The sequence below is a fragment of the Rhinolophus hipposideros genome (genome assembly GCF_964194185.1).
Source record: "Rhinolophus hipposideros genome assembly, chromosome: 7".
Lineage (NCBI taxonomy): Eukaryota > Metazoa > Chordata > Mammalia > Chiroptera > Rhinolophidae > Rhinolophus > Rhinolophus hipposideros.
In genome coordinates, this window is record NC_138053.1 from 72,076,837 (window position 1) to 72,092,725 (window position 15,889).

The following is a 15,889-nucleotide window of genomic DNA, read 5'->3' on the forward strand; positions in this document are numbered from 1 at the left end:
CCCTGAGAGCTGCTATGTTGAGATAAAGACAATGTGTCAGGCTCTTAGCCAGCTGGCTAGCCACCTGACTCAAGCCCAATAATCTGTGCCCCACAACTGGAAGAAACTTGAAAATATTCTCGCTGGTTACAAACCCAAGCTCTGAGGACATGAAAGCAAGATGAAGGAGAATCTCATGATTGTCCTTGTTATGACAAATGCCAAAAAGGAGATGATAACCTTCTGGAAGGCTTAGGATCAATAACCAATGGATACCCCAAACCAAATTCATAAGAGTCACAATTCAAAGGACTAATTCCAACTGGAGATATACTGGATTGAAAGAAGTTCTGTTTCCTGATCCATCATTTGGCAGGCAGTGTCCGTTGCTTTGTGTGTTTCATGCTCTCTTCTAGATGTTACTACACATTGATGCAGGGCAGACAGAGGAATCTAATGGGGCTTTACCAGTGTGCCAGTGCACCCAGCAAAATGTCTATTGTGTTGTACGATCCCTGATGTACTGACTGTGAAATACATATGGCGCCTATCAATGAAAAACATAGCTACCAAATGTGCAGATAGGTTTCTGTTTGTTTTCCCATGGTTTCTCCTCTGGACTCAAATCATGAAGCTATAGCCCTTAAGGAATTTCTTTTCCTAATTACTAGTTTCCTCCTCTCATATGGGGCTCACCAAACACAAAATTGTACTCTCATAGGACCTCATAGAAATCTATTATTTTGCCTTGAGGCAGGATATCTTATAAACCATTCCACACTGATGAATATTCTTAGACAGGATCTTCTGAGGAAAGCTGTTTGACCCTTCTTTGCACAAACTGTTATTGTATTTTTAAGTGAGTGTTTTTTCCGTCCTCTAGATGAAGTTTTAATGTCTGTTTCACATGATAAAAGACATACTGAATTTAATTCTAATGAAATCTGTAGATGTGATAAGAGGTTGATTTTGAGCCAGTCTTCTTTTGAATTTATAAGATACTATTCTGTTGTTGGAGTACTTTTTACCTCTTAGTTATATCAAGAAATGCTTATTTCTAATTATTGCAAATTGTAATTGCTATGTTATAGAAATAAACTTTTATTTAAATCACAAAATATTGAATCTAATTTCTATGTAAGATAAAATAGCAATGAGTCTTTCTGATTCTGTTTGGAAAATTTTAGAAAGATTGATAACACTCAGGGTTGGCAGGAAGAGTAAGAGAATGGATGTTGTTGGTATGAAACATTAAATTAACTTTTTTGTCAGAGGGAATTTGGTAATATGTTTTTAAAGTATAAGTCATTTTATCCAGAAATATCAAATTCCAATTCTAGGAATTTATTTTAAAGAACTAAACAAGGTAGTATACAAAGGAAAAATATTTCTGTTAGTTGCTTAAATGGAAAAAAGAAAACACCTAGAAACCACCTAAAAGTCTGTAGAGAATTCGTATCCTAATTATTGTACAAACAATGGAATACTAATAGGTGAAGTAGACCCATGTAATGATATGCAAAAATATCCATATGAAACATTTAAAAAATAAAGACCAGTGATAGAACAGTATGATTCCATTTTTGTAAAACAAGCACCTACCATGTTTCCCCAAATATAAAACCTAGTTGGACCATCAGCTCTAATGCGTCTTTTGGAGCAAAAATTAATATAAGACCTTGTATTATTTTATTATGAGACTGAATCTATAATATAATATAATATAATATAATATAATATAATATAATACCGGGTCTTATATTAATTTTTGCTCCAAAAGACGCATTAGAGCTGATGGTTCGGCTAGGCCTTATTTTCAGGGAAACATGGCATACATGTAGAAAACAATTTGAAATTTAGTTACCAAGCAGTTAACTAACAATGGCCATCTTGGAAGTAAGGGGGTCATAAAGAACTTTTGCTTTTACTCGGTACTTACTTATTACATATTTTTTTTACAATAGGCATGTACACTTTTATATTAAATAAAGGTATTTCCATTTTTCTATCATAAGTGCAGTTCTGTGGGGCAGGTCTGGTCAAATACCAGCATCCAACACTCGCTGTTCCTCCGAGGCTCACACAATAGACTGGTACTAATTGTCCCGGTGGGTGAGCAAGCTGTTGACATGCTCCGCTGTTTTCACATTGGATTCACCACCTCAGTTAGAACCATGTAGCTTTGACTATTACTTAATTTATTATTTCATCAGATTCTAGCACTATTTCCCACAGTTACTTTGCACTTCTGATAAATCCAAGGCATTGCCACATGTGTCCCCATGGCTTTTCTTTACTTCCCAGGAATAATGATAATAATTAAAGGATTTCTGAAACATTTTACCCTTTTGACTGACCTTGCAAGGAGTTATTGGGTTTATATACCCGGGAGCACTAAATAATGTTGCTTCGAGGTCTGGGCAGCTGTCCAATCCCGTCAGCCCCGTAACTGCCTGAACAGGAGGGAAATGTCAGAGCGGCGCTCTAACACACATTCTAATTTTCCTCAGACTTCTGAGGAAGATGAAAGCACCCACCTGAATTCACACACGCTTACTCATTAATATTGATTTGACTTGAGTACTGCCCAGGTTCCCAGGTCAGTGATATTGACACCGTGCACATAAAGTAGAAAGCAGGGAGAAAATTTTCCTGAAATATCTGTGTGATGCTAAATAAAGAATAAAATGTGGAATAGTGGTTACATAACAGACCGCAGGCAGTGTAACATATCCAAATGACAGCGGTCATACCTCGCTACCTTCAGCTATTTCACACAATCACAGGGAGTGGCTGGAACTTTTAAAAGTATTCATAAGAGACCCCGCTATAAGGACCACATTGTAAGCTGTGAGGCCTGCTGTTCTTGGAGAGCCGTGTATAAATACCACACTTCCCTCTTCCTGGACTTTCACAGCTGTTTGCCCAGAGTCTGTAACAATAGTCCCTCAGTGTTAGGCCTAGTTCCCTGGCCAGCAGAGACTCTGATGCTTCTCTAGATTCTAACTGGAGTGGCACAGGGTTCTTTTGGTCAATCCAGGCTCACAAAGAGTGGCATGGGCCCTAGGCCAATCCTTCTGGAAAGGGCTTTGCCTTTCCTAGTGTGTGAAACCCAGAGCAAAACATTCTGTAAGCCTCACGCTCCCATCTTGACATATCAATCCAAGTGAGATGGAATTAAAATAAATGTTAGGGAATCTTTGAAAGGATAAAAATACTATAAAAGAGTGAGAAGAAAGTATGGAAGAGAGATGGGAAGCCTGCATAGGGGTCATAGTGTGTGTGTGTGTGTGTGTGTGTACCCTATATTACTCTTCTGCTGCTATACCAAATTACCATAAACTCAGTGGTTTAAAACAAGACAAATGTATTATGTTACAGTTCTGTATGTCAGAAATCCAACACAGGTCTCACCGGGTTACAATTAGGATCAGCAGGGATGAGTTCTATCTGGAGGCTCGAGGGGAGAATCTGCTCCCTTGCCTCTTTCAGCATCTAGATGCCACCTGCATTCCTTGGCTCGTGGCACCCTTATCCCACCTGCAAAGCCAGCAATGGTCAGGGCAGTTTCCTTTCCACATTGCGTCTCTCTGATCCCCCTTTCATAGTCACATCTACACCTGACCACAGCTGGGGAACATGTGATATTTTGGGCCCCCTTGGAGAATCCAGGTTATAAGCTCTTCATCTCAAGGTACTTAATCACATTTGCAAAGCCTCTTTTGCCACATAAGGTAATACATTCACAGGTTCCAGGGATTAAATGTGGAGATCACTGGGGGCATTATTCTGCTTACCCTTAAATATTTTTAATTTTTGTTCTGTTGGTGGTGGCTTTGTTCGTTTAATATGAGCTAACAAGTGACCCCCCCCCCCTCCACATACCGGAGACCACTCTTTTGAATCCTGTGCCCTGGACCAGAATCTAACCCTGGTGTCTTTGGACAAGTCACTCATCCTTTTTGAGTTAATGAGGAATAGGCCAGTTGCTTTCCAAGGCTTCCCTCCCCCTCTAACTTTCTATAATTCCTAGCTCCTTGTCCTAGTGATGGTGGGCTCCTCAAATTCTAGGGAAATGACCTCCAACTTGCCTTGCCAGAGTTAAGTTTGATCTTGGGATAATAATGTCCTTCTTTTTCCCCATGCTATTAATACTTATGTTTGTATTTCTCCTCTATTTTCTCCATGTAGAACTACTGAAATTTTATACAAACCCTTTCTCTATTCTCCATTTAAAAAAGTAAAGATTTAAATTCATAAAAGCCTTGGCCAGTTAAACATTCATTGAATACAATACCTGCCTTCACATAACATTGGTTCGGTCAGCCACTGAACAAATGTTTAACATGTTCTTACTATGTAGCAGGCCTTGTATTAAAAACTAATGTTCTAATAATGGTAAAAGAAGACATAGTCCCTTAAAAGAACTCCTAGGCTAGTTGTGGAGACATACAGGAGACAGAATATTTTGTGGTAAGTGCTACAATAAGAGCAAACACAGGGATTCTGAAGTCTCTCTAGGAAAGAAAGGGGAGGTCCCTGAAAACTAAGAGAAAAGCAGGAGGGCTCCAGTGAAGGTGAGAGTGAGGTGATGGGAGAAGGGTGGGAAGATCCCTGAAGGCAGAGAGAACAGCATTAACAAATGACAGCTCCTAGGTGGTATGTAGGTAATTCAGCACTGCTGGAGCATAGTGGTGAGGGTTGAAGGCAGAAAGCTGATGTGACAGGGGCCTGTGAAGGAGTTGGGAATTTATCCTGTGGAAGCACTGAAAGGTTTAAGCCTGAGGCTGGAATGATCAGGTTTGTCTTTCTTCCTGGAGGCTACGACGGGGAGCTGAATCTTAGAGCTGCTGCATTTTATTTTTATTTATCTATTTTTTAAAAAGATTTTATTGGGGAAGGGAAACAGGACTTTACTGGGGAACAGTGTGTACTTCCAGGACTTTTTCCAAGTCAAGTTGTTGTCCTTTCAATCTTAGTTGTGGAGGGTGCCGTTCAGCTTCAAGTTGTTGTTCTTTCAGAAAGTCTTAGTTGTGGAGGGCGCAGCTCAGCTCCTGGTCCAGTTGCTGTTTCTAGTTGCAGGGAGCACAGCCCACCATCCCTTGTGGGAGTCGAACCGGCAACCTTGTGGTTGAGAGGACACGCTTCCACCAACTGAGCCATCCAGGAGCTCAGTGGCAGCTCAGCTCAAGATGCTGCATTCACTTAGTTGCAGGGGGAGTCGAGGAGTTGAACTGGCAACCTTGTGGTTGGAGCACGGAGCTCCAACTGCCTGAGCCACAAGGCCGGCCCCAGAGCTGCTGCATTTTAATTGATGTCACCTAGCCATGTGGCCTTCCTGTCAAGAACTTTGTAGGTTAGAGGCATAGCAGCAATAAGTAGCCTATCTATTCAGAACCAGTTACTTCTGAATTTGGGCTACTTACAGTCTAAGAATAAAGTACTAGATATAATATCTAAGCAAGATCACTAGTAGGCACGGACAGAGGAATGAGTCGTGGGAGACCAAAATTGGTCTATTAGAATTTATTTGGTGTGTTTGAGCTGTAGGAGGTCAGGCTAGAAAAGACCATAACCTCCCAGAGCAAAGAGGGGTATGGAGTTTTATAGGAGGGGGTATATGAGGCTGTTCCAGGCTTGATCACAGGCCCCTAGGACATAAAGCAAGACAGAATCAAGACAAGATGGCTTTTAAGATAAGATTAAAAGCCTAAATATGGCTTAACAAATGCCCCCTCTGGGTTCGGTAACTATTCTTAGGAAAAGGGGCGGTTACCAGTCTTTTGTAACTGCTTCCTGCTGAGCAGCGGTGTCCATCAGAGTCCCTAATTAGAGTTTTGGGTGAGGGGGCTGTAATGGTGGTCTTGTAAGAGCATGGTGAGATAAAGATAATAAGCAAAAGAGCAAGAAAGGGGCCAAAAAGTAAGAGGAGCAACAAGGTGATCAGGTGGCCTGTGAGTGGGAGCAAACCAAAGGGAGGGCTCCGGTGTCAGGAGGATATAGGATGGAGGGGAGATACCTAGGTTGGAGGAGAGGTTTTGGAGCCTACGTAGTAAGGGAGTTAGTCAGAAGCAAAGGGGTAGGATACGTAGGTTCTCAAATGAACCCTCAAGGAAAAGGGGGGGCCCTCTTGTCCTGGAGGGAGGAGTTCAGACCTTGACAGTTAAAATGCGAGAGGCGTTAACTAAAAAAATTGTCTTCCCAGTCCCCGTGTCCAGGGGAGGAGAGATAACAGAGAAGGGTAGGGTAAAAAATAGGGGGCAAAAAGAGTTAAAGTCTGGACCCTCTTAATCACCCAGAGAACAAGGGAAAACAGCAGGGCGTCCTGCTGTCCGTTTTTTTCAGGTCCGGGGGAGGGGAAGGGTGCAGACCGGGGCAGGCATCCCTGCTGATGGCTGTCATATCCAACGGCAAATCTGGCAGTGCGGAGGCAGGAAAGGGCAATAGGGAGGAGGGACGTGGGTAGGAGCAGTTTTCTGGCGGAGGTAAGCCAGGGGCCCTCCCAAATGGCTCCCTGATTGGTAACAGGTTCTCGAGAGCCGTGGAGGGTGGCCCACGGTGCCTCCCTATCAGCCTTGTTGTTACCAATGGCACAAGGCCAGAGGCCCTTTGGTGGCCCCTGCAGTGTATAATGGAAGTAAGGGGAAGAAGCGGGGTGGAAAATCTTAAAAGGGTGTCCCTCTAGGGAACATAAAAGGGGTGGGGTAGCCAGGCGGTGAGAAAGTATCCCATCAACCCCCACAACCAAGACTAGAGAGGGAGAGAGCTTGCCCTAAAATTCTGGGCATGCCGAGTAAGTGGCCCCCATGTTTAGAAGAAATGGCCTTAGTGGCAACTAGGAGAGTTACCTGCGGTTCTCTCATGCATATGGAGAAGGTGGAGGCTTGTGACGAGACCGGGCCCCTTCATTCTTCATCATCACCCCTACCCAAAGCAAACCAAGTCCTTCTCCCCTTGATCTTTGCCTTTTGGAATCAAGTCTGGCCTCTTTGCATGCAGCGTTGGGCTACCTGCTGTGGCTGGAACTGAGCACGTTGTGCACACACTGTTCCCACTGGCTGGAAGGATTTCCTTCCCCACTTACGTGTCTGGGTGTCTCTTACTCTCCCTTCAAGATTCACCTCAAGTGTGTCTTGTCTATAAATCATTTTAAACCTGTCAACCCAGCCTCCAGTGTAGAGCTAGGGCTCCTCTTCAGTGCAGTCTTTTGCGTCCTTCTGTTTTGTGGTTATTACAGTGTGATGTGGTGACAAGGGCTAACTGCTTTGCTGTCCTCTCCTTATTCGGCCACTTCAACCCCCACCCCAACACAAAGGCCAGGGGAGGAGCCTTGAAATTAGAATACACTTGGGCATTTACCATTTATCATTAATTAATGCAGAATGCTAGGTCGAGGCAAATGTTGTCTTAGTATGGTAACCCCAGAATATTAGTTAACAAGAAACCAGTGCAAAGATATGCTAACAAAAGAAATAGGACTTTCTCGTCTCACCAGGGGTTCAAATGGACATTAATCTTGGGATGCCGAAGCAACCATAGCCCTTCACAATTTCTTCCCTACCCTTACCTCTTGTTGAGAGCAATAACTGGGCAGAGGAGGAAAAAACAGGGAGGTGAAATTTGCAAGTTACCAGAAGGCACTGGTGAGGACTGAGACTTGATTATTTCCTAGGGAGGTGCCAGAGACTGGGTGAAGGAACCCTGAAAACTGGGGAGTGCTAAGGGGAGAAGGCTTTGGGAAGGGAGGCAGACGGGCAGAGAGATTGGCAATAACGCCCACCTGAGGGTGTCCTCTAAAGCCCCGGGAGAAGACCCTCCAGGAGGCCCAGGTGATAAGGCCTTGTCCCAGAGAAAGAATGGCTGGGTATATGTTCACTTTGGAGAAAACCATAAGAGTGTATCAGGAAAATTGACACATGAATTACTCTAGAAGTTCCCAAACTTTCTTGGCTTATAGTTGGTGTTCTTAATGTCTCAGTATTTTTTTCATTGTAGCACGAGGCCAAAAGAAATACCAAATAGTTCCTGTTATTCAGTTAGATCCAAATGACTCAATCGTGGTAGTTGTGTGGTATCCAACAGATGTCCTGTGTTTCCCTCAATAATTTAGAATATCCCCCCGCATCCTAAGAGTTTGTTTCAGCACCCTCGGGTGGCTCGGCACACAGTTTGGGAACTGCATTACTAATTTTAATGCAATGGCAGCCTGCTTTATGAGGACTTGGGTGTTAGGCAGTGCGGGGACAGAGTCCCAGAGAGCAGTTTCCAAGCTCTTGGCCTCACGTCGAAAGGTGCTGGCTCAGTTATTAGATGGCCATCAGCTGTGATTAGATGGCCATCAGCTGTAACCAGTTAGCTATTAGCCACTAATGTAACTGCCGTAGCTACGGTAAGGGGGTTGTTTGGTTGGTTGGTTGGTTGGTTGGTGTTGGTGTTGGTGGTGGTGGTGGGTTGATTGGCAAAGAAGTGGACAGCAGATTGCGGATCATATGGCTCCTGCTTCCTGTGTCTCCAACCCAGCCGCCAGCGAGAATATAGTGGTATGAACCCCTTATCCATGGCTCCGTGGGTGTTCCTTTTTGGCTTCATCATATCCTGCATTCTTGTGTGGGGAGCGGGAGCTGAGACCCTGCATGACAGGCAGCATCAATCCCAGACAAGACAAAGACCCAGATGAGGACCTATAAAGGCAGTTGTCTTCATTTTCTCCACTTCAGAGAGTAACCAAGGAACAGAAAAAAGTGGACCCTACTACAGGAATTATTATAACATTGAAATTGTTCGTCTCTTTCTCTCTCCACCAGCCTGTGTTCTCTGAGGGCAGATACAAGGTCTCTACTTCTTACTCTTTCAATAGAGCTGTGCTCAATGCAAGGTGTGGGACTCAATACATTTTTGATGAATGAATGAATGATTATATCTATTTCACCCTTCCTTGTTTTCTTAGAAGATAGGAGCTGACATGTAACGTACTAGATAGTCCCAACTCAGATTTCTTCCCAGAAGTGTCAGCCAAAAGAAAGAAAACATAATTGCCCAGGTTTAAAGCCAGCAGCAAACACCTGATGGGAACTAATAATTCATTTGTTCTTCAACCTACAGGAAATGTAAGAGGATAGACAGATGGACATTACTTTGATGTTTTATTAAGACCGTGGGGCCTTTTTCTTGGCTTTTAAAGAAAATAATAAGTAAATGATTGGGATGGTTTGGATACAGGCTAACGCTGCGACAGAGGAATAAATTGGTTAAGCTTTTTGAGGCAGATTGACAGCAATATTTCAGGTTCTCATGCTCTTCCAGAACCTTGCACTCTCCATTGAGAAGTGAAGTCTGTTTCCCCTCCCTTTCAACCTGGGTAGGACTTTGTGACAATCCTGAATGATCAAATGCAGTAGAACTGAATCTGCATAAATTTCCAAGACAGGTCATAAAAGGCAATATAGTTTGTATCTATTTCTCACTCTCTCACCCATGAGATACTCACCAGCCCCATGTTGTGAGGAAGACAAATTAGTCACAGGGGCTGAGGTTCCCCCCCGCTGACAGCCAGCGTCAATTGCCAGACATGGGAGGGAGCCTCTCTACCTGATTCCTCTCCCAGCCTTCAAACCATTCCAGGTGATGTTGAATGCAGCAGACATGATTCATCCCCTGCTTAAAGTGCAGATACATGAGCGAAATAAATGCTGTGATTGTTTAAGCCACAAGTGTTGGCATATTTGTTATGTAGCTTCAGTCACCGGAACACTTTAAAAAAATGCTTTTACCACCATATCTGAAAAATGTATGCATAATATAATAAGAAACACATAAATCTGAACATAGACTGCCTGGATTCTAATGCTGTCTCCAACACTTACAGGGTCTACAACCTTGAACAAATTCCTTAAATTCATGTCTCTATTTCCTTACTGTAAAATGGAGGTAATGAGAATTGCTACTTCATAGAATTGTTCTGACCAATAAGTGACTTAATATATGCAAAATGTTTGGAACAGTGCTTACCACAAAATAAGCTCTCTGTAAGTATTGAATGTTACTGTGGTGGTGATGGTGGTTTTATAGTTGGTAATATTGGTGTGGTAGGCAGAATTCTAAGGAGGCCCAGGTGACTCCTGCTACTTGGTATCTGCACCATCGTGTAGACCCCTGGCCTTGAGTGCAGGTGGAACCCATGATTTGCTAATACTGATAGACTATCCAAAGGTGAAGGAATTTTTCAGATGAAATTAAAGTCCCTAAAGTTGACATTAAGTGAATCAAAAGGGAGATTCTCCAGATGGACCTGTCCTGATCAGGTGAGCCCTTTAAAAGAGCATCAAGAGATCAGAGATTCTCTCTTCTGCTGGTCTCAAGAAAGCAAGCCTCCATGAGGTCAACAACTGTGAAGATGAATACCACCTACCACAAGAGCTCACAAAGGACTTCAAGACGCAGATTAAACAGCATTCCCTGCTGACCCTATACAGCCTGGTGAGATCCTGGGCAGAGGACCCAAGTAAGTCACACTGAACTCCTGACCTGTAGAAACAGTGAGCTAATAAGTAGGTGTTGTTTTTTTTTTAAACCAATTTTTTTTAAAAAAGCTTTTATTTACGTGTGTTTTTTCCAGGACCCATGAGCTCCAAGTCAAGTAGTTGTTTCAATCTGCCATGTTTCCCCCAAAATAAGATCAGGTCTTATATTAATTCTTGCTCCAAAAGACACGTTAGGGCTTATGTTCAGGGGATGTCATCCTGAAAAATCATGCGAGGGCTTATTTTCTGGTTAGGTCTTATTTTTGGGGAAACACGGTAGTTGTGGAGGGCGCAGCTCCCAGTGGCTTACCTGGAGATTGAACCAGCAACCTTGTTGTTAAGAGCACCGCGCTCTAACCAACGGAGCTAACTGGCCGCCCCCAGTAGGTGTTTTAAGTCATTAAGTTTGTGTTTATTTATAATCCAACGATAGAAAACGGGATAACTAGTAAAAATTCAAATTATAAAAATGTATATACATTGAAAAGGAGATTTTTCTACCATTCCAGGCCTTCACCCTCCTCAGCAGCAACCACAATAATGGAATGCTTCATCATTCCAGAAATCTATGCATATATAACCATTTATATGCATGTGTGTGTGCTTATCTGTATACATACATTGTATATATGGATATATGGATACATATCTTTGAACAAGGGCCAAGGGCAGTGAGTATGTGTGTGATATTTCAGACGTCTGTATTGTATAGAAACAAGACACAACATTCTCCAGCTCAGATGATTTTTAGAGGAGCCTGGCTAAGTCCCTTTCAGTACCACGGTTTCATGATTTACACTCTGTAATGACATGTGTGACGGGGCTGGGCACCAGGTGTGCCAAAGTAAACAGAGAGGAAAGAACTATAAGCAGTAATATATATTTTTCCACTGCTTTGCACCTTGTTTTGTCTTTTCACTTAGAGACCAGAGATCTCTTCTCATAACACATTATTATTATCATTTTTTTACTGTTGAATTATAGTGCATTGTGTGTGGGTGCCATAGATTATTTATTTTCTGATACCCTATACATAGAGCTACAAATTGTTTTTAATAATTTGCTCTTAAAAACAATGCTACAATGTGATTCTTATAGGTAGCATCTTTGCATACATGTGTTTGAATCTATACTATAAATTTCAGTAGTGAAACTTTTAAGTCACAGGTTATCTTCATTTTAAATTACTAGGTATTGCCACATTAACCAACTAAGAATTAGCACCAATTTACATTCTTACTAACCATATATGAGTAAATACTTGCTAACACCAGGTAACATGAGATACTTTGATCTTTGACTGTCTGGTAGGTGAGAATATATCTCACTCTGTTTTGCTTTTATTTGTGTTTAAGTAATTTAGAATAATATCAATCATTTTTAAAATGTTCATAAACCTTTAGTTCTGTTCATATCCATAGCTCATTTTTCTATTGAGTTATTGGATTCTTCCTTACTGATATACAAGATCTCTTTATATAGCAACCTTCTGTCTATTGTCTTACAAATGCCCTCCCACCCCCAACCACACATATACCTTTTTGCTATTTGTCTTTTATTGAGTTTTATTTTTCCATGATAGAGTTTCACTTTATTGTATGGTCAAATTTTTCATTCTTTTCTTTGTGGCTTCTGAATCTTGTTTTCTCCTTAGAAAGTCCTTCCCTGCTCCAAAATTAAAAAAAAAAAAAAACTTCCATATTTCCTTTGGATAATTTTGTATTTTAAATGTTTGCATGAAATATTTAATACCGTTGGAATTTAAAGCTTCAACTTTTAATCCATGTGGTTAACCAGTGATTTCAAAACCATTCATTGAATGATCCAAAGTTTTCCCTGATATAAATGCTAACTTTTTTACGTATTAAATTCACACAAGCATTAATTATATCTTCTGGATTTATGCATCTGTGTCTAGTGTCTACTTTTAGTTACAGTAGATATACAATATATTTTAATCCAGAAAGATCCCTCATTGCTGCTCTTTTCAGATTTTCCTGACAGCATTCTTTTTGCTTTTATAACTTGAGGATACTGTTCTGCTCCATGATTTCCAATTTATTTATGTTAGGCAAGTCACTGAACTTCTGTGCCTTGGCATCATAATAAAAGTGATAGAGATGATATTGGAGTGAATTTGGATTATTTACATACCTGGAAAGCATGAAAGTTAAAAGAAAAAGAAACAGAAAAGAGTTACAAATTTAAGTCTAGAAAGGAAACCAAAGTGTTAACCAGGAATAAGAAATTCAGTATGGGGGAAATTCCCTCCTCTGGCCCTAGGTTCAAACTCTGTTTCCACTGATAAGTTTTGCATTCTTTCCTCTCTGTTTACTTTGGCATACCTAGTGCCCTACCCCATCACACATGTAATTACAGAGTGTACATCATGAAACCAGGGCACTGAAAGGGATCAAGCCTGGCTCTCCTGCCATCTCAGCTGGAAGATGTTCTATCTTGCTTCTAAAGAATATAGATTTCTGAAATAGCATACACACTCACTCACTGCCCTTGTACCTTCTTTCAAGCCTATAAATGCCCCCTAGTGATATATACATGTATGTGTGTGTGTGTTTTTCTTAACCATCCTCCATGCTTTAAGAAAAACTCAATGTGTAATTTTTTGTTTTCTGTATGGTATCGAAAACAATTCCTTCTGTGAAATGAACATTTAAAATATTATTACCAAAGAAAAAAAATATTATTACCAATTAGGATATAGATATTCAGAAGAGGCCAAGAGTATCAATTGTAGACTTCTGTGACTACATTGGCAAGATTTTGGCTATCTAATGAATGTCTGCTTATTTGAATAATTCAATTCCTTATTCATTCAACAAACATTAAACATCTCTTATTTGTTGGGCACTGAACTGGCATTGGATGTATAATGATGAATAAGATTCAGGTCCTGCCCTCACTGAACCCCACTCTATAGGGGGATAGAGGCACACACATATATATTTATAATAGTATGAGATAACTTGGTAATATATATTAAAAATGATTTGGGGGCTTGCCCGGTGGCTCAGGTGCTTAGAGCGCCATTCTCCTAACGCAGAGGTCGCTGGTTCGATTCCCACATGTGCCAGTGAGCTGTGCCCTCTACAGTCTATAGCTAAGGTTGTAAACAATGGCTCTTCCTGGAGCTGGACTGCTATGAGCAGCTGAAGGCTGCTGTGAGCTGCCGTGGGCTGCAGGCTACCGTGAGCGGCCAGTGGCCGGCGTGAGTGGCCGGCGTGAGTGGCTGGCAGCTCACGAGAGCTGCCGTGATCGGCCAACCTTCGACCGGTTACTGATTGCCTCAGTCCTGGGGGAGTGCAAGGCTTATAATACCAGCATGGGTCAGGGAGCTGTGTCCTACACAACTAGACTGAGAAACAACGAGTGGCGTGGGGGAGGTGGAAAAAGGGGAAAAAAAAAGATTTGAGTGGGCATATACTTTGAGAAGTTCCATGTTTAAGAATTTATTTAAGAAACTATTGAGACATGTGAACAAAGTGTTTAAGACTGATTATCATAGTATTTCCATAATAAACACCAGAAAGGAACACCCAACTACCTAAATATCTAGGAGTGGAGGAAATTCAGTAAATAAACGATGGCAAAACCATGTGATTGAATACTGTTAATCCCTTGGAAGAGAAAACCAATACAGATCTATGGGTATGGCTACGGATGGCTATTTCTGATTGATTAACTGAAAAAGAAAGTCACAGAACAAATAGTGTTATATGACTCTATTTTGGTAAAAATAAAATATAGTTACAAACAAATGAAAAAAATCTAAAAGGATACACATCCAAATGTTAAAGAGGAGTTCACATTTGATTGGCTGTTTGGTAATAAATGATTTTTATATTGTCATATAATATATCGTGATGAATATAATTGTATATTAATATAAATAAATACTATATTTTATATTCATATAAGTATTTTACATAAAACATTTTTTAGTCAGAATAAAAGTTTTTAAAAATATAAGGTAGTGAGTACAATAACAGTGATTCAGCAGGCATCTTTCATAAATGTGAGTGAAGCACCTTCTGTGTATCCAGCCTGAGCTGCATTTGAGGAGGCAAAGCTCATTAGAAGAGTTTTCTGCTCTCAAGGCACAGCTTGAAAGTTCTGAGAAAAGAGAGGGGCCTACCAGAGGCGATGGAAGCAAAGAAGGAGGGCAAGGAGATGCACAGAGTGACAACGGCTCTGTGCCTTTAAAGAATGCGTAGGAGTTTTCTAGATGAGATGGAAGAGCTGGGAAGATGGTTCAGACCAGGTCACCCAGATCAGCGAAGAAACAGGACGATCAGGGCTGCTTGGACAGTCGTCCAGTTTGTGCACTACAGAAGGCTGACCGCTGAGGGAGGAGTGTGTGTTTGGGGGGGTTGGGGTGCGATGAAAATGCTCACTTGTTAAGTTGGATACGCTGGTGGCATCTTCCCAAAGGAAGTGGCACCCTCTCCCCCACACTTTTTTAATAGAGAAGAGAGGCTTTTTTCTTCTGCAAGCATCTTCTACTGGTTAAGCTGTGGGTCCTGTGGCTGTGTCCGCTCAGAGAGGGACGTCATTCCCTATTTACACGAGGTGCACTGAAGACGTCATTCCCTATTTACATCGAAGGCCCTGCACAAGAAAGTCCTTAAATCCTGATTTGGGAACTAGATCTTCAGAGGATGGAAGAGCCCTGCCACGTGAAAAATATGGAAACTGTTGAAGAAAAAAATGTTGGTAAAATGTTCAGCTTAACAGTCTGAATATGTATCAAAAGGCTTTCAACTAACCATATCCTTTAACTTTTCAATTATGCTTTTCAAAATGTATTCTAAAGAATGAGCGTAAAGGTTTGAGTTATATAAGTGATACATTGCAGAATTATGTATAACAGTGAAAAAAATCCAGTCTAAAAGTCAGTTAATAAGAGGTAAGTTCTAAAGCACGATACCTTTGTGTTATGCAATACTAAATTAGGCAGCGGTTTAAAAGCATGTTTCAGATCTGGGTCGACTGTCAGACTAGGGGGAAATCCCCTCTATTAGTGCCCCAAGAGTTGTATTTCCCTGCGCTGGCACTTATTAGATTTTATTGTTATGGCTTGCTTAATTGTCTTTCCTCCCTGCAGTAAGGACTATGGCCTCTTTGCTTACCATTTGTCTAACACAACGTTGTTCATATAGTATATCCCTAATAAAGAATTGTGCAATGACTGAATGACTACATATGCACAGAAAAAAAACTGGAGGAATATGTACCAAAAGGTTCAGAAAGCTTATTTTTGGATATTTAAACATTTACCTCTTACTTTTTTGCATGTTCCAAATTTTTTACAATGGACCCAATATAATTTTGTAATCAAAAGAGAACATAATATATTTAAAAATTATAACTCA